Below are 20,249 nucleotides of genomic sequence, written 5' to 3'. Positions count from 1 at the left end.
TTTGATCCCCTGCTGATTTTGTACGTTTGCCACTGACAAAGAAATGATCAGTCTATCATTTTAATGGTAGGTTTATTCGAACAGTGAGAGAGAGAATAACAACAAAAAAATCCAGAAAACACATGTCAAAAATGTTATAAATTGATTTGCATTTTAATGAGGGAAATAAGTATTTGACCCCTCTGCAAAACATGACTTAGTACTTGGTGGCAAAACCCTTGTTGGCAATCACAGAGGTCAGACGTTTCTTGTAGTTGGCCACCAGGTTTGCACACATCTCAGGGGGGATTTTGTCCCACTCCTCTTTGCAGATGTTCTCCAAGTCATTAAGGTTTCGTGGCTGACATTTGGCAACTCGAACCTTCAGCTCCCTCCACAGATTTTCTATGGGATTAAGGTCTGGAGACTGGCTAGGCCACTCCAGGACCTTAATGTGCTTCTTCTTGAGCCACTCCTTTGTTGACTTGGCCGTGTGTTTTGGGTCATTGTCATGCCCATCCAAGACCCATTTTCAATGCCCTGGCTGAGGGAAAGAGGTTCTCACCCAAGATTGGATGGTACATGGCCCTGTCCATCGTCCCTTTGATGCGGTGAAGTTGTCCTGTACATTTAGCAGAAAAACACCCCCAAAGCATAATGTTTCCACCTCCATGTTTGACGGTGGGGATGGTGTTCTTGGGGTCATAGGCTGCATTCCTCCTCCTCCAAACACGGCGAGTTGAGTTGATGCCAAAGAGCTGCATTTTGGTCTCATCTGACCACAACACTTTCACCCAGTTGTCCTCTGAATTATTCAGATGTTCATTGGCAAACTTCAGATGGGCATGATTGTGCTTTCTTGGGCAGGGGGACCTTGCGGGTGCTGTAGGATTTCAGTCCTTCACGGCGTAGTGTGTTACCAATTATTTTCTTGGTGACTACGGTCCCAGCTGCCTTGAGATCATTGACAAGATCCTCCCTTGTAGTTCTGGGCTGATTCATCACCTTTCTCATGATCATTGCAACTCCACGAGGTGAGATCTTGCATGGAGTCCCAGGCCGAGGGAGATTGACAGTTCTTTTGTGTTTCTTCCATTTGCGAACAATAGCACCAACTGTTGTCACCTTCTCACCAAGCTGCTTGGTGATGATCTTGTAGCCCATTCCAGCCTTGTGTAGGTCTACAATCTTGTCCCTGACATCCTTGGAGAGCTCTTTGGTCTTGGCCATGGTGGAGAGTTTGGAATCTGATTGATTGCTTCTGTGGACAGGTGTCTTTTATACAGGTAACAAACTGAGATTAGGAGCACTCCCTTTAAGAGTGTGCTCCTAATCTCAGCTCTTTACCTGTATAAAAGACACCTGGGAGCCAGAAATCTTTCTGATTGAGAGTGGGTCAAATACTTATTTCCCTCATTAAAATGCAAATCAATTTATAACGTGCGTTTTTCTGGATTTGTTTTGTTATTCTGTCTCATTGTTCAAATAAAACTACCATTAAAATTATAGACGGATCATTTCTTTGTCAGTGGGCAAACATACAAAATCAGCAGGGGATCAAATACTTTTTTTTCCTTCACTGTAGCTCTGGGCAAAAGTAGTAGGGAATAGGGTGTCATTTCAGACGCAGCCCCCATGTCATTTTAAACCACTGTTGGAAGTCCTTCCTCATTCTGACTTCACCCTATCCTGCTCTTCTTTTACAACTGAAAGTCCTGCCATCCCATCCCTCAACACTTTGAAGACCTATACAAAAAGTACACACAAATGTGTTTGTATTTATGTTTGTAGATGCTCTTCACCAAACTGGCTTACGTGTGCGTGTCTTCCTGTGGTATGTATGTAAATAGGCAGACCCAAGAACTGTTAATGAGCAAAAACAACAAAAATGAATGATATAAAGAAGAATACAAAATGTTTAAAAAAACCATTCAGGTTAAAAGTTAGTGTAGTCAAACTAGATCAGCTTTGTTTTTTTTCCTCCAGACATATAGTTCAATCTCAACTGTACAGTAGGTGCCAGCTGTATCATTGTAAGAATAACCAGTAATGTATAGTGTATCTATAGGTTGGAGTGCCTTTGCTTCCACTCATTCTCTCCTCTCTTCCCCATGTCCCCTCCCTCCATGGTCCTACCTGGAGGTTCTGGTGTGAAATTGCCCTTATGCACAGATCTAGGATCAGCTTGGCCTCCCGAAATCCTAACCATAGTGGGGAAAGCGCAAAACTGACTCAAGACCAGCGTACAGGGCAACTTCACCCTATTCCTTCCTGGGGTGCTGTTGACTTCCCCTTTCCACCTCTCTGATCTTACATGTACCACAATTCACTGCAATAGCCAGTTGTCACACAGACCACACTCATCACATCATGTTTCTTTTTGTACGATTGTCTGTGTCTTTGACTTTCTCATTGTCTTTTTAAAGTGTCTGAGAAAATCATTCTCTTTCCAGGAAGGTTTGGGGTTTTAAAATGTGTTTTTATGGTTTTATGAGAGATGCGCATACAACCCCACACGGTTCTGGGGGGGAAGTCTTTGTCGTATTCAGTATTACTTTCTCAACTATGGCAATAAACAATTTGTCTGTAGGATTTGTGTCCACATTCTCAACAGCACTCTGGGAGAGATGTCATGTAGCACCAATCCTTCATGTTTTTTTTATTTACATTTTTTTAAGCATATATTTGAATGCTTGCTTGTAATATTTGCATCCGTAAATGTGTTGCTATCCAATCATCTGGCCTGTAAAACAAACAATGTTACCACTTGTGACTTTAAGGATAACATATGTACAAAACAATGTTTAAAAAAAACAATTATATGTATAAAAAAAAAGGTCTGGGTTATCTTCAATTTACAACAGAAAAAACTATATCATTACTACTACTTGAATGCCTCTGTGACTGAAATTTTGATTTCATTTTGAATATAAACCTTTTGTTCTGTGAAGGTATGCTTAATGTCCCCTCTCCCTGTAAATATTTCTGTCTGTGACTTGGTTCAGAGAAATAGTTACCTGGTACTGTAATTTGCATTAAATAAACAGTAGATTAGCCTGGAAATGAACACACTGTTGTGTCATGTTTTTGTGTGTCTGGTTTTGTTCTCATATGCTACCTGGGCTGTGTTTTAGAACAGAGAAAACATTGAAACTGGGTTACTTGTATGAGAAGGCACGTATTTGTTATTCCGTTGAAAAACATTTGTTGCTACGTTCCCTACTGAGCACGACCCTGTTAGCTCAAAGTTGGATGCGTTCCAGTAGAAAGTAGCCTATCCCGTGGTCCTGGCGACACACTTCTTTTGAGCCTACAGTTAAGATGTACATCTACCCCGGGTTGTGGCTTATGGTATTATAATATAGATAGTTGGACTCAGGTCTAAATTTCCCATTTTAAAATGGGGATTAACATGAAATACATTTCAAATGAACAAAATTCATTTCATTTTCAGATTTGACAAGTACATTACCTTGTTCCCTTAAATTCCTCTACCTTTCTGCAGTATTTACACATCCGCCTGAAAAATGTACATAAAATGTTTTTGAATCATTCATTTATTAAAGAACTACAGGTGTTTCTGGATTTGAGCAACTGCTGAACACAGTTGATTTGGATGGTTCTGGATACAAAATTACTTCCTTTTAACAGTACTGCTTCTTCAGTGGTCTGTTCAATCCAAAATACAAAAGAGTGGTCATTTCAGTTCTTAAAAAATGTACAAGTGACAGACTGCCGCTGATAACAATCGAATAAAGTTATTTTGCAGGTGTTGCGCGTTTTGTAAAATCATCATTTATTCTGCGCTCTGGCACACAGGCGAAAGTGCTCTGAAATTGGAGTAGATAGCCAGAGTGAATTTACGAACACACCCAATGTGACCTACCTGTGTTGAACTGCATGCCCTCATATTTAGACACTAATGTCGCCCCGCTCTATGGGTGGTAAATATTTGTAGCATCGCAGTCACAAAACCCAGGCATATAAACAAAAATACAAAACACAGTGGAATCTAAAGTAGTCTAATCCATGGACCTGAATGATGCGCTTCTTTTGAGCCCAAAATTGCAGGATGCTAAATTTCCATGCACAAGTTCATGGCTTATGGTATAATAGGCCTAATGTAGATGTTTACAACTTGATTATACAGTTGAAGTTGGAAGTTTAACACCTTAACCAAATACATTTAAACTCAGTTTTTCACAATTCCTGACATTTAATCCCAGTACAAATTCCCCTCAAACGTTTTGGGTAGCCTTCCACAAGCTTCCCACAGTAAGTTGGGTGAATTTTGGCCCATTCCTCCTGACAGAGCTGGTGTAACTGAGTCAGGTTTGTAGGCCTCCTTGCTCTCACACCCTTTTTCAGTTCTTCACACAAATGTTCAATATGATTGAGGTCAGGGCTTTGTGATGGCCACTTCAATACCTTGACTTTGTTGTCCTTAAGCCATTTTGACACAACAGCCTTTCAGGTTGTGTCGATATAGGGCTCGTTTAACTGTTGATATACAGTGCCTTGCGAAAGTATTCGGCCCCCTTGAACTTTGCGACCTTTTGCCACATTTCTGGCTTCAAACATAAATATATAAAACTGTATTTTTTTTTGAAGAATCAACAACAAGTGGGACTCAATCATGAAGTGGAACGACATTTATTGGATATTTCAAACTTTTTTAACAAATCAAAAACGGAAAAATTGGGCGTGCAAAATTATTCAGCCCCTTTACTTTCAGTGCAGCAAACTCTCTCCAGAAGTTCAGTGAGGATCTCTGAATGATCCAATGTTGACCTAAATGACTAATGATGATAAATACAATCCACCTGTGTGTAATCAAGTCTCCGTATAAATGCACCTGCACTGTGATAGTCTCAGAGGTCCGTTAAAAGCGCAGAGAGCATCATGAAGAACAAGGAACACACCAGGCAGGTCCGAGATACTGTTGTGAAGAAGTTTAAAGCCGGATTTGGATACAAAAAGATTTCCCAAGCTTTAAACATCCCAAGGAGCACTGTGCAAGCGATAATATTGAAATGGAAGGAGTATCAGACCACTGCAAATCTACCAAGACCTGGCCGTCCCTCTAAACTTTCAGCTCATACAAGGAGAAGACTGATCAGAGATGCAGCCAAGAGGCCCATGATCACTCTGGATGAACTGCAGAGATCTACAGCTGAGGTGGGAGACTCTGTCCATAGGACAACAATCAGTCGTATATTGCACAAATCTGGCCTTTATGGAAGAGTGGCAAGAAGAAAGCCATTTCTTAAAGATATCCATAAAAAGTGTTGTTTAAAGTTTGCCACAAGCCACCTGGGAGACACACCAAACATGTGGAAGAAGGTGCTCTGGTCAGATGAAACCAAAATTGAACTTTTTGGCAACAATGCAAAACGTTATGTTTGGCGTAAAAGCAACACAGCTGAACACACCATCCCCACTGACAAACATGGTGGTGGCAGCATCATGGTTTGGGCCTGCTTTTCTTCAGCAGGGACAGGGAAGATGGTTAAAATTGATGGGAAGATGGATGGAGCCAAATACAGGACCATTCTGGAAGAAAACCTGATGCAGTCTGCAAAAGACCTGAGACTGGGACGGAGATTTGTCTTCCAACAAGACAATGATCCAAAACATAAAGCAAAATCTACAATGGAATGGTTCAAAAATAAACATATCCAGGTGTTAGAATGGCCAAGTCAAAGTCCAGACCTGAATCCAATCGAGAATCTGTGGAAAGAACTGAAAACTGCTGTTCACAAATGCTCTCCATCCAACCTCACTGAGCTCGAGCTGTTTTGCAAGGAGGAATGGGAAAAAATGTCAGTCTCTGGATGTGCAAAACTGATAGAGACATACCCCAAGCGACTTACAGCTGTAATCGCAGCAAAAGGTGGCGCTACAAAGTATTAACTTAAGGGGGCTGAATAATTTTGCATGCCCAATTTTTCAGTTTTTGATTTGTTAAAAAAGTTTGAAATATCCAATAAATGTTGTTCCACTTCATGATTGTGTCCCACTTGTTGTTGATTCTTCACAAAAAAATACAGTTTTATATCTTTATGTTTGAAGCCTGAAATGTGGCAAAAGGTCGCAAAGTTCAAGGGGGCCGAATACTTTCGCAAGGCACTGTATTGCACAAATCTGGCCTTTATGGAAGAGTGGCAAGAAGAAAGCCATTTCTTAAAGATATCCATAAAAAGTGTCGTTTAAAGTTTGCCACAAGCCACCTGGGAGACACACCAAACATGTGGAAGAAGGTGCTCTGGTCAGATGAAACCAAAATTGAACTTTTTGGCAACAATGCAAAACGTTATGTTTGGCGTCCCCAAACATCATCCCCACTGTCAAACATGGTGGTGGCAGCATCATGGTTTGGGCCTGCTTTTCTTCAGCAGGGACAGGGAAGATGGTTAAAATTGATGGGAAGATGGATGGAGCCAAATACAGGACCATTCTGGAAGAAAACCTGATGGAGTCTGCAAAAGACCTGAGACTGGGACGGAGATTTGTCTTCCAACAAGACAATGATCCAAAACATAAAGCAAAATCTACAATGGAATGGTTCAAAAATAAACATATCCAGGTGTTAGAATGGCCAAGTCAAAGTCCAGACCTGAATCCAATCGAGAATCTGTGGAAAGAACTGAAAACTGCTGTTCACAAATGCTCTCCATCCAACCTCACTGAGCTCGAGCTGTTTTGCAAGGAGGAATGGGAAAGAAATTCAGTCTCTTGATGTGCAAAACTGCTAGAGACATACCCCAAGCGACTTACAGCTGTAATCGCAGCAAAAGGTGGCGCTACAAAGTATTAACTTAAGGGGGCTGAATAATTTTGCACGCCCAATTTTTCAGTTTTTGATTTGTTCAAAAAGTTTGAAATATCCAATAAATGTCGTTCCACTTCATGATTGTGTCCCACTTGTTGCTGATTCTTCACAAAAAAATACAGTTTTATATCTTTATGTTTGAAGCCTGAAATGTGGCAAAAGGTCTCAAAGTTCAAGGGGGCCGAATACTTTCGCAAGGCACTGTAGATACTTTTGTACCTGTTACCTCCAGCATCTTCACAAGGTCCTTTGCTATTGTTCTGGGATTGATTTGCACTTTTCGCACCAAAGTACGTTCATCTCTAGGAGACAGAACGCGCCTCCTTCCTGAACGGTATGATGGCTGCGTGGTCCCATGGTGTTTATACTTGAGTACTGTTGTTTGTATGAACGTGGTACCTTCGGGCATTTGGAAATTTCTCCCAAGGATGAACCAGACATGTGGAGATCTACACTTTTTTTTCTGAGGTCTTGGCTGATTTCTTTTGATTTTCCCATGATGTCAATGCAAAGTTTGAGTTTGAAGGTAGTTCTTGAAATACATCCACAGGTACACCTCAAATTTACTCAAATTATGTCAATTAGCCTATCAGAAGCTTCTAAATCCATGACATAATTTTCTGGAATTTTCCAAGCTGTTTAAAGACACAGTCAACTTAGTGTATGTAAACTTCTGACCCACTGGAATTGTGATACAGTGAATTATAAATGAAATCATTTGTCTGTAAACAATTGTTGGGAAAATTACGTGTTTCATGCACAAAGAAATTTGTGGAATGGTTAAAAAACGAGTTTAATGACTCCAACCTAAGTGTATGTTAACTTTCAACTTCATCTGTACATCGATGACGTCATCGCCACAGTGACTGTATTGTATGTACATACCCCAACCAGAAGCCATGGATTACAGGTAAAATCCGCATTGAGCTAAAGCTGCCGCTTTCAAGGAGCAGGGCTTTCAAACTATTACAAACTACAAAGGGAAGCACAAACGACAGCTGCCCAGTGACACAAGCCTACCAGATGAGCTAAATTACTTCTATGCTCGCTTCGAGGCAAGTAACACTGAAACATGCATGAGAGCATCAGCTGTTCCGGTTGACTTTGTGATCACGCTCTCCGCAGCCGATGAAAGACCTCTCCCTGTCTGAGTCCGTAATACCAACATGTTTCAAGTAGACCACCAGAGTCCCTGTGCCCAAGAACACTAAGGTAACCTGCCTAAATGACTACCTACCCATAGCACTCACTACTATTATATCTCTTCATATGACAAGGATTAAAAAGGGTTTGCCAGTAGACTTGATTCATGATGATGACTGCTAGCTAAGATTGTGAAATTAAGATTCATGTCATTCAGACATGATCAGTCCAACCAAAGCTACTGTACATATAACGTGAATTGGCCTATTTTCTGTGGCCAATGACCATGAGCCTTCATGGAAGGGCACGTGTAATATAACACTATGGTGGGACCCAAAGGGCTGAAATGTTGGATGTCTACCCTTACTAAAGGATTGAAGCCAGGCGATTGCACAAAGTCCCCATGAGTGACAGAATACTGAGCAATGCTCCTATTTTCTGCTGGCTTGCCCCACCACCACAGAAAGCGCTGAGCTAGGCTGAAACACTTGCATTTTTTATTTTACTTGGCAAGTCAATTAAGAACAAATTCTTATTTAAAATGAGAGCCTTGGAACAATGGGTTAACTGCCTTGTTCAGGGAGACAGATTTTTACCTTGTCAGCTCAGGGATTCAATCTAGCAACCTTTCGGTTACAGTCCCAACGCTCTAACCACTATGCTACCTGCCACCCCAATTTTGGAGCTGCTTTACTCAAGAAAACAAAAAAAGAGTCCATGGTTGTATGTGGCTTTTTTAACTTAATTATATGTATTATTTTTTACATTGTTTGCAAACTGATATGTGACACGTAAAATAATGACTTGCCCTAAATGACGGGTCGCCACTGGTGCTTGGTGACCTCTGACTGTTTTATCCTAACATTGTTGGTGCCAACGTGGATAACAATATCCCTATACTCTCTACACTGGCCAGCTTTAGCCTTAACCAGCACCCTCTTCAGATTAACCTTAACATTGGTAGCCCTGCCCCCTGGCTCAGACCCCGTAACAGTTGGAGGAGAGACCTGAGAAGGCTCGGCCTTTGACTCCCTTCTTAATGGGGAGAACCTGTTCAAAGTTTCTGTCGGTTGAATGAGCGACACCGGTTGAGTGGGACAGCATTTCTTCCCAGAAGCCTTGACAGCATTTCTTCACAGAAGCCTTGACAGCATTTCTTCACAGAAGCCTTGACAGCATTTCTTCACAGAAGCCTTGACAGCATTTCTTCACAGAAGCCTTGACAGCATTTCTTCACAGAAGCCTTGACAGCATTTCTTCACAGAAGCCTTGACAGCATTTCTTCACAGAAGCCTTGACAGCATTTCTTCACAGAAGCCTTGACAGCATTTCTTCACAGAAGCCTTGACAGCATTTCTTCACAGAAGCCTTGACAGCATTTCTTCACAGAAGCCTTGACAGCATTTCTTCACAGAAGCCTTGACAGCATTTCTTCACAGAAGCCTTGACAGCATTTCTTCACAGAAGCCTTGACAGCATTTCTTTACAGAAGCCTTGAGAAATTTGTCCCGGGTGCAGGGACTGTGCGGGGGGGGATTTAAACTACTTTCTGTACTTACTGGGGCACAGATGCCGTTTCATCCTTTCCTACACTTAAATTGCCCTTGCCTAACGATTGCATCTGAAGCTGGGCTTGCAACTCGGCTATCCTCACCATAAGGCGATAGTTCTCCTGTACAGTGACTGCAATGAGATGGCATAGCGTTAATGTTAGCTTTTTCAGCTGGTGGAGGTCCTGTAGAACCATGTCAAAGGTGAAAAAGTTGAATGGAAAAAAGATGAGGAAAAAACTAAGACGTCGGTAAATGTATTAAATGCAGAGTTTTGATTAAACGGTTACTAAAAACGAAACGTTTGGCAGGTAGCCAAGTAGCACCCTGAGGAAGGCACAGTGATGCCAAAACGTTGGTAAATACCCATTAAATTGCTGGGAGTTTATACGTGGAGTGTGCGACTTTCTTTATTTTGATAGTTTATAGTTTATTCGCCATTAGTCAGCACCTCCACACGAACAAATGTTTCTGTGTGTGCGCCAGCTCAACAAATATCACAGCAGTACAGAGACAACGCAGAAGTGTGCCATTAGCTGGGGAAGCTCATACCTATCAGTTAGTAACTGGCCAATTGGGAGGGGTGGGGCATGGGGGTCTGTTGATAAACCATGGGGTAGTTTGCAATTCAAATTAGGGACGTGTTAAACTTTGGAAGTGTTAGTGAATTTACCTGCAAAAAAGCTGAGAACTATACTATATATTGGTTACAGGGTCTGTGAAAATGTTGGTTTCATGGCACGGTCTCGTGGGGGGATTTAATATGCCTTGTTTTTTACAACATTCCCCTAGAAAGAAGGTGGGATAGTAAAGAGGTGGGATTTCGTTCTGTGTATGAAGAGGTATTACTTTATAGACACACACACACACACTGACAGACACACTTAGAGTTTAAACATTTAGCAGGCGCTCTTATCCAGAGAGACTTACAGTAGTGAGTGCATGCATTTTCACACACACACACACACACACACACACACACACACACACACACACACACACACACACACACACACACACACACACACACACACACACACACACACACACACACACACACACACACACACACACACACACACACAACAACAAAAAAAATATTGAACCAGTGCAGTTAAATAATTTGTTAAAAGGTTAAGAACTAAAGTACTTACCTGTCATTCACTTTGCATGGGAGGGTTATACACAGTACGAGCCTTAACACACACAATTTAACCTTTGGTCCAGGCCTAGGGCTCCAGGAGGCTTTCAAGTACCTGACGGACCCCAGGGGCAGGCTGTTTGGCCTGGACATCTCAGAGTACATGCAAAAGGTGGCCCGGAAGCGTCTCGGCCCTGAGCTGGCCTAGGGGAGGGTCCACCTGCTCCAGGATAGTGTGGAATGTATTCCCCTCCCGGACCACTGCATTGACGGGGTCTTCCACTCTAACTGCCACGTCTACTGGCCGGACATGGCTACTGCCACCGCCGAACTGTTCCGTGTCATGACGCCAGGTTAGTGTAGGCACGGCACGCACATGCGTACGCCACAGGCACACACAAGATGCAATTCCTTATTGCAAACAGTAGAGGGCAATGTGAGTGCAGTCAGAGCCATACTATGCAAGTCATATTACAACATGCACTAAACTTTCACTGCATCTCTACGGCACTGCATATCTATAGAGTTATCCCAGTAGCCTATACAGAAGACAGTATTGCAGGGCACAGAACCTGTTGTTGTTGTATCGCTCTGTATGATGGTTAATACAACCATAGAAGTATCATTCTAATGAATACAATCCCCTCATTTTCTTCCTTCCCGGTAGGAGCGAGGATGTTGGCAACGTGTGACCTGGGCTACCTGCATCATGGGGTGGAGCAGGGCTTATTCAAAGGAGTGACGGTGGAACCTGAGCCCTACATGCAGGCCCTGAGGGCTGTGGGCTTCCTGGGGTCAGCATGGAGGACCAGATGGACGAGGGCAAGAGCTTCCAGGTCATCTACGCCACCTCTCCACCTCCCTCCACCACTGAGACTCAGAACAGTTAGGAACACACTCTGTATGTACACTCCGGATGTGTTTGATGGACATAACAGCATATTGCATCATAAAAACGAATGTTACATCCAGAGGTTCATATTTAAGGTTTTATATTGAGCACTTGTATGTTACCATGATGATTGGTTGTCAGAAATGACTTCTTATACAGTTAAGAACTAAAGAATTTACCTGTCATTCACTTTGCATGGGAGGGTTATACACAGTATGAGCCTTAACTAGTAAGGTTCTTTGGTGACCACAGAGCGCCTAGTGTGCAATAGCAGGTTTACAGTATGGAGACATATTGAGGATTTTGTTATCTGTGACAAATGCACGCATGTTCAGCAATCCATTTTATTATCATTTTTACTTATTTGCATGACAGATTTCTGCCAATAAAAAGCTATCAATCATTCAAACAGGGTCTCACAGTCCATTCTCCAAATAGACTACATTTGAAGGAAACAAAAAGATCAAGACATTGGTTTATGTGGGTGAGCTATTTGATCTATCTGAAGCCAAAACAAGACCTTGGTTTTCAAATACAATGGTTCGGCACTATTGAGCGATTGAAATGTAAAGGTGATTTCCGAATGAGCCGACATATGCAGCGTTTACCGTGAACGCAGTCTCCACTAACGTGAACACATTGCCTTTACATTTGTATTGCGCTGTAGCGCAGCTCTTCAGCACTACAGATTTAATTGAGCCCCTTGGTGTCGGCGAGGATCTCATTATAGGGTACTCACTCTGTCCCAGGTTAGCCTTAAGGTGGGTTGGAGGCATCTGATGTGGAACGATTCCAGGATGATGTTGTGCTACGTATGTTGGGTCCAGATGTCTGGGCCATAAAGCAGGCTGGAGAGACAAACAGCATTGCATACTACCACCTATCGATTTTTTCCAAGACCCTGGCCCGAGGCGTCTGAAGGGAGCGAAGGCTCTATTGAACCGAGTATGAACTTCTGATATCAAATAGAGCAGGAATGTATCCTCTCTCTGGGGTCTAGATGTGTGGAAGTATGCCTTTCAAAGCTCAGTAGGGTTTTTGCCATTTCCCTCTCCCACTGTGCAGCACAGGCTTCATTCTATAAATTAGGTTACACCTTTAAAGGTCCAATGCAGCCATTTTTATCTGAATATCAAATCACTTCTGGGTCACAATTACTGTGATTGTTTTCAATGAAGAATGGCATGTGTCAATGGGATGTCAATTCGACTTAAACAGAATGTAGGATTTACCCATAGGTGTTCTCTTGAAGGTCTAGCAAAAAGCTTGACTTATGTTTGAGCGAGACTGCCAGCCTTGCTTATGTATTTTTTTTGTCCATTTCCTCCATCCTTTGTTTCCAGACCTTGACCACATCTAGTTCTTTGGAGAAGTCGGCCTAATTCTCTCGCTGCGCTTGGCTGTGAGACAACTTGCACTTGTGCAAAAATTACACGTTTAAAAACATTTGCGAAATCAGTTATGCAAGTAATTTAATGATATCACAATAGTATTTTCAGTCAATGAAACTTAGAAGCATGTCCTGTGCACCAATTCACACTTAAGCTCACAACTTCCAAGAATAACTTCTGAATACCTCTTACTAACAACCTAACACCTACGAGGGTGAAATCCAGAAGTTACTTTAAATGACTTGCCTTGAACTCTAAATCTGAAACAAACACAAACAATGTTATCACAGATATTTGTAGTGAATAACTTAATGTGTAACTCTAAAGATCCTTCCTTGGTTATGCTTACAGTATCAAGTTAACATTTAGTGTATACTGTATGAACTGTTTGTGAGCTTCACACCTGCAAAGCATCTAACGGTCAACGTGACAATGTCACAGCCTCAGGTGACTCACCAAAGGTGTCTCTAGTGAAAAGAGTGGTGGGCTCGGTTGAGGCATCAACAAACCTTTTCTCGATTGGCTGATGCTATGAAAAAAAAACGTTTACGTCAGCTGTTAAATCGGTGTCCCTAAACCGAGACGGTTGTTACTCAATATGCGATAATGTGACTAGAATGGTGTTGTAAACAACAACCAATTCTGGGACATAGACATGCCTTATATGGGCAGAAAGCTTACATTCTTGTTCATCTAACTGCAGTTACCAATTTACAGTAGCTATTACAACAACAAAAATGTTTGAGGATAGTGCACATCAACAAAACACTTTTATCACAGCAGCTGGTTGAAAACATTCATCTCTGAAGGTAAATAATGTACTTACATTCAGTAATCTTGCTCCGATTTGTCATCCTAGGGGTTCCGGAGAGAAAATGTAATGTAGTTTTGTGTGAAAAAAAACTATTTTTATATTTAAATGTAGGAAATGGGTTCCACAGTTTGACCCCAATGTTGTCTCTGGCTCCACACCCCCCAGCCTGGCCATCTAGATGTGTGAAGGTTAGTGTATTTTCTGTAGGGAAGCTAGTGATCCATCATGTATGACAATCCTGGGAGTGTGTAAACTTATATTATTTATTACTGTATCGATTTGGTAGGTTCTCTATAGGTATGTACTTGAAAATGGATAAATTGACCAATTCGGCACATTTGGGCAAACTCCTGGCAGACTTGATACAAAACGTTGTGTAGTGATGTCATTCTTCACGGGATCAGACTGAAACTTTGCACAAGCACTGCTGGCATCTTGTGGACAACATCTAAATTACACCTAAAATTATATTGAGTGTATGGCCTTTTACTTGCGTTTCAAAGATGATGAAACATTTTTTTCTTTGTATTATCTTTTACCAGATCAATTGTTTTATATTCTCCTACATTAATTTCCTATTTCCACAAACTTCAAATTGTCCCTTTCAAATGGTATCAAGAATATGCATATCCTTGCTTCAGGTCCTGAGCTACAGGCACTTAGATTTGAGTATGTCATTTTAGGCCAAAATTGAAAATATGTCTATTTGGCTTTCTGGAAAAGTATGATATCAGAGAATTAATATTAGGGAATCATGATGCAATGACTGCAATTTTAATTGTGACGAAAATGGCTTCATCAAACCAACCTTGGCCAGTTCTTTATTTTGATGAATCACCTAGTCAGTCAAAAGAGAAATGGGTGATCATACCAAGCTGACTATGACAGCATTACAGCTTTGGAGCATTACAGGTCTGAGTAACCTCACCGATGTCTACACGTTAAAGCTCTACTTCATAGCTAGCAGAACACTTAACATGTATACACATTGTATAACCTGCTCACATCCAACTCTGTGGCTTTTCTCTCCGAGCTGAGGTGTCTGGCCTCCTTCAGAGGAGCCCAGAGCTTTTTCAAATCAAAATCAAATCAAATGTTATTTGTCACTTGCGCCGAATACAACGGAATACAACCTTACCATGAAATGCTTACTGACAAGCCCTTTACCAACAATGCAGTTTGAGAAATAGAGTTAAGAAAAGATTTACCAAATAAACTAAAGTAATAAAAAGTAACACAATAAAATAACAATAACGAGGCTATATACACGGGGTACCGGTACAGAGTCAATGTGCGGAGGTACAGGTTAGTCGAGGTAATTTGTACTTTGTAATTTCTCTGCGGTAGCAGAGAGAACAGTCTATGACTTGGGAAACTGGAGACTATGACCATTTTTGGGCCTTCCTCTGTCACCGCCTAGTATATAGGTCAAGGAGGGCAGGAAGCTTAGCACCAGTGATCAAATCAAATGGCATTTGTCACATGTGAAATGCTTACTTACAAGCCCTTAACCAACAATGCCGTTTAAAAAATAAATAATAATAATAATAAATAAAAGTAACAAATAATTAAAGAGCAGCATTAAAATAACAATAGCAAGGCTTTATACAGGGGGTACCGGTACAGAGTCAATGTGCGGGGGCACCGGGTACAGTTATTAAAGGGGGGGGGGGGGGGGGGGGGGGGGGCAATGCAAATAGTCGTGTAGCCATTTGATTAGGTGTTCAGGAGTCTTATGGCTTGGGGGTAGGAGCTGTTTAGAAGCCTCTTGGACCTAGAAGCCTCTTGGACCTAGAAGCCTATTGGATCTAGCCTCTTGGATCTAGACCCTATAACTAGGGTGGCTGGAGTCTTTGACAATTTTTAGGGTCCTCCTCTGACACCACCTGGTATAGAGGTCCTGGATGGCAGGAAGCTTGGGCCCAATGATGTTCTGGGCCATACACACTACCCTCTGTAGTGCCTTGCTGTCGGAGGCCGAGCAGTTGCCATACCGCCGGTGATGCAACCGGTAGGGATGCTCTCGATGGTGAAGCTGTAGAACTATTTGAAAATCTGGGGACCCATGCCAAATCTTTTCAGTCTCCTGAGGGGGAAAAGGTTTTGTCATGCCCTCTTCACGACTGTTTTGGTATGTTTGGACCATGATAGTTCATTGGTGATGTGGACACCAAGGAACTTGAAACTCTCGACCCGCTCCACTACAGCCCCATTGATGTTAATGGGGGCCGGTTTGGCCTTCCTTTTCCAGTAGTCCACGATCAGCTCCTTTGTCTTGCTCACATTGAGGGAGAGGTTGTTGTCCTGGCACCACACTGCCAGGTCTCTGACCTCCTCCCTATAGGCTGTCTCATCATTGTCAGTGATCAGGCCAACCACTGTTGTGTAGTCAGCAAACATAATGATGGTGTTGAAGTCGTGCTTGGCCACGCAGTCGTGTACGGGAGGGGACTAAGCACGCACCCCTGAGGGGCCCCAGTGTTGAGGATCAGCATGGCAGATGTGTTGTTACCTACTCTTACCACCTGGGGGCGACCCTTCAGGAAGTCCAGGATCCAGTTGCAGAGTGAGATGTTTAGTCCCAAGGTCCTTAGCTTAGTGATGAGCTTTGTGGGCACTATGGTGTTGAACTGGTGAGCTGTAGTCAATGAACAGCATTCTCACATAGGTGTTCCTTTTTGTCCAGGTCGGAAAGGGCAGTGTGGAGTGCAATTGAGATTGCACCATCTGTGGATCTGTTGGAGCGGTATGCAAATTGGAGTGGATCTGGGTTTCCGGGATGGTGGTGTTGATGTGAGTCATGACCCGCCTTTCAAAGCTCTTTATGGCAACCACCGTGAGTGCTGCGGGGCGGTAGTCATTTAGGCAGTTTACCTTTGCTTTCTTGGGCACAGGGACTATGGTGGTCTCCTTGAAAGGTATAACAGACTCGGTCAGGAAGAGGTTGAAAATGTCAGTGAAGACACATGCCAGTTTGGCTGTGCATGCTCTGAGCACATGTCCTGGAAAATCCGTCTGGACCCTTGGCCTTGTGAATGTTGACCTTGTTAAAGGTCTTGCTCACATCGGCCATGGAGAGCGTGATCACATAGTCGTCCGTAACAGCTGGTCCTCTCATGCATGCTTCAGTGTTGCTCGCCTCGAAGCAAGCATAAAAGGCATTTAGCTCATTTGGGAGGCTTGTGTCACTGGGCAGCTCGCGGGTGGGTTTCCCTTTGTAGTCTATAATAGTTTGCAAGCCCTGTCACATCAGATGAGCATCAGAGACGGTGTAGTATGATTCAATCTTAGTCCTGTATTGACGCTTTACCTGTTTGATGGTTTGTTTGAGGGCATAGCAGAATTTCTTATAAGTGTCCGGATTAGTGTCCCACTCCTTGAAAGTGGCAGCTCTAGCCTTTAGCTCGGTGCGGATGTTGCCTGTAATCCATGGCATCTGGTTGGGATATGTATGCATGGTCACTGTGGGGACGACGTCATTGATGCACTCATTGATGAAGCCGCTGACTGAGGTGATATACCATTGGATGAATCCTGGAACATATTCCAGTCTGTGCTAGCAAAACAGTCCTGTCGCTAGTGGCATTCGCGTCATCTGACCACTTCCGTATTGAGCGAGTCACTGGTACTTCCTGCTTTAGTTTTTGCTTGTAAGCAGGAATCAGGAGGATATAATTATGGTCAGATTTGCCAAATAGAGGGCGAGGGAGAGTTTTGTATGCGTCTCTGTGTGTGGAGTAAAGGTGATCTAGAATTTTTTTCCCTCTTGTTGCACATGTGACATGCTGGTAGAAATGAGGTCAAACTGATTCAACTTTTTCAACAAGTCATCAGTCTAAATGAAAGTAGCTTGTGAAAAGCACCTTGTATTTGAAGTCCACAATCTGGAGAAGTGTCTCATTCTTCTCCTTAAGATCTTTGGTGTAACACTGTTCCAGCTTTTGGCCTTCCACTATAACGATACAGTCAGATAGATTTGGCATTAGCTCTCTTTTACTCTTGATTATAAGGTCACAAAGAAGGTGTATTAACATGCAAATGTTACTGAAGTTGCCTGTCAGTGAAAACTCACAAAGGTGGTTCTTGAATTTGACCCGAGACAAAAAGAAAAGACAAAGATAATATATATATTTTTTTAAATACATGATTTGTACTAGTGCTGAACAACATGAATAGTAAACAAAAACAACAGCTATCACTCACAAAGAAAGCACTGCGACTATGATTATAAATTAAGAAGACTTACTGCTAGCACAGTATGGACAATTGCCATCACAGCTGCAACGTTAATAAATTCCCACGGAGCGCTGTGATTAGTTCTTATCTGCAGTGCCTGAGCTTCCTGGAGGTCATCGACAGACAACATTGACAGCCACGCTCAATCTGTAGACCTGGGCAGGGATGCTGCAATCCGGGTGTGGAGCAGGGCTTCTTCCAGAACATGATGGTAAGGGAAAACTATTAACGTAGGGAAAACAGGTAGGCCTGCTCCACACACGGAGATGTAGGAGTCGTGAGAAATACATGGTCCGGGAGTGATCGGGTACGATTGGTGGCTGGTGTCCATTCCTCCGGCAGTGTGGCAACCTAGAAAAACACCCACCCACACAAAAACACATTCCAGGGTAGAGGCAGCCCCATAGAAGACACCAGTTAATCTTTAAATAAATCAAACAGTTTGGGTTTCAAGCACAATAGACAACTAGGTCTACTGGCCAAAGTAGCCTATTAACCGTAGGCAAGTCGGTTTAGCATAGTCAGTAGCCTATAGTGGTTGAAACCCATAAATAAATAAATAAATAGAGAGAATTTCATGATCATTTTGCCATTGTCATCATAGATAAATAATAGTACTAGGCATATACGTGCACACAGTAGACTACACGTGCAAGACCGATGAGAAACCATTCTCGTCAATCGGCGCCCACGAGAAAGTACAATGCTCATTTTTTTCTCACCGCGCATACACTTTCCATCTACAACACCCAGAGACAGCATTGCTTATGCGGTATCAGAGAGCGCATGTAAACATCAACAAAACTGCAATACTGACATCAACAAAGAGTAAACGCCCATTTAAGCTTGCTCCGAAAATGAGTTCCACAGGCAACAAGTAAAGACCGACACATCGTGGACACAACTGCGCGTCCGTATACTATTCCGAGATGCACGTTGAAGATATTGGAAGAACTATACACATTTACTTTTCGTCAGCCAACAAGATGAGTAGGCGCGAACGAACAGCAAAAGCACTTAGCCTATGTCAATCTACTATCCCCCATAGTACAATAGTTGACCTATTCTATTCTGTGCAAGAAATTAATATTCCAAACATAGCCTGGGACTACCACTAGCATAAAAAAAAAACATTTTTTACGCAATGTGGTTGACGCAACAGATCAGAATGTTTAGCTTCAAATGTTGATAAACTATTAGGCTATTCATTCGGGTTATAACGCATCAATGCACACACGGCGGTAGGCTATAAGCGCGAATGTTCCATTAGCGGACAAACACAATTGTTATGTTTCTTGCCTTATGCTGGGCATCATTCACAAGTGACAGGCTAATATTGTCACCCATCAGATTATTCTTTATTTTTTTGTATTCGTTGTAGATATATATATATATTGTTATGGGGTGGATCAGCTTTAATATTGTGGGTAGATTGTTGCTATTCTTGATTTAACCTGGTCTTTACATATACTAAATAATATAGGTGTGAAATTGGTTTTTGATTTAGAATGGACCATTATCATGCACTTGTTTCGAATCAGGGGCAGCAGGGAAAAAATTGGAGGACGCTTTTTTCCTGTGGTTCATTTTCATGCCAGCCAACTAGGCAATACTCCTGTTGTAAAGATAAGCAACGTGCTTAATAGTGGAAAAGTTGAGAAATAAATGTATTAGGCCTTAGCCTATAGAAAGCTGATGGGAGAAGCCTAATTACCGTGACTCACCGGTCACATGGAATTTGACTGTCTTCAGGTGTGGCGTAACACAGTCGCCACGACAGCCCAAGGCACAGCACACAATGGCTAATACAGCACACTGTTTTACAGGGCTACTGTGGCAAGTATTGTAAAGCAGTTCAGTAAAAAAAAAAAAAAGTATTGTATTGAAGTGTAAGTTAGGCCTACAATACTTTTGTTTGGCAAAATTGCACGTGACTTTGTCGAGAAGTGAGGAAACAAGGTAGTTGATACCATACAGGCCTGGTAGGCGTTTCATTTGAGCCAGACCCAAAACCGTCCCGTTTCTCTAAACACATACTTCACTGAGCACCAGAACGGAGGACACAGACACATTAAAACATAGGTATATTTAATTTCAACTGTATAATGCATACATATGATTAATTATTTCAACTAATCTGAATACAATCAATGGTGCTGAACTCCCATGGAATCATTTACATACACATTGTTTTTGTTTTTTTGGATTTCAGTGACCAATGACTGTTGAAAGACAAAAAAAACAAAAATCACCAGACAATTCCCAATGTCT

Source organism: Oncorhynchus mykiss, chromosome 7 (assembly GCF_013265735.2).
Source record: "Oncorhynchus mykiss isolate Arlee chromosome 7, USDA_OmykA_1.1, whole genome shotgun sequence".
Classification (NCBI taxonomy): Eukaryota; Metazoa; Chordata; class Actinopteri; order Salmoniformes; family Salmonidae; genus Oncorhynchus; species Oncorhynchus mykiss.
The sequence above is the reverse complement of the archived record's forward strand: the minus strand, read 5'-3'. Positions refer to the sequence as shown.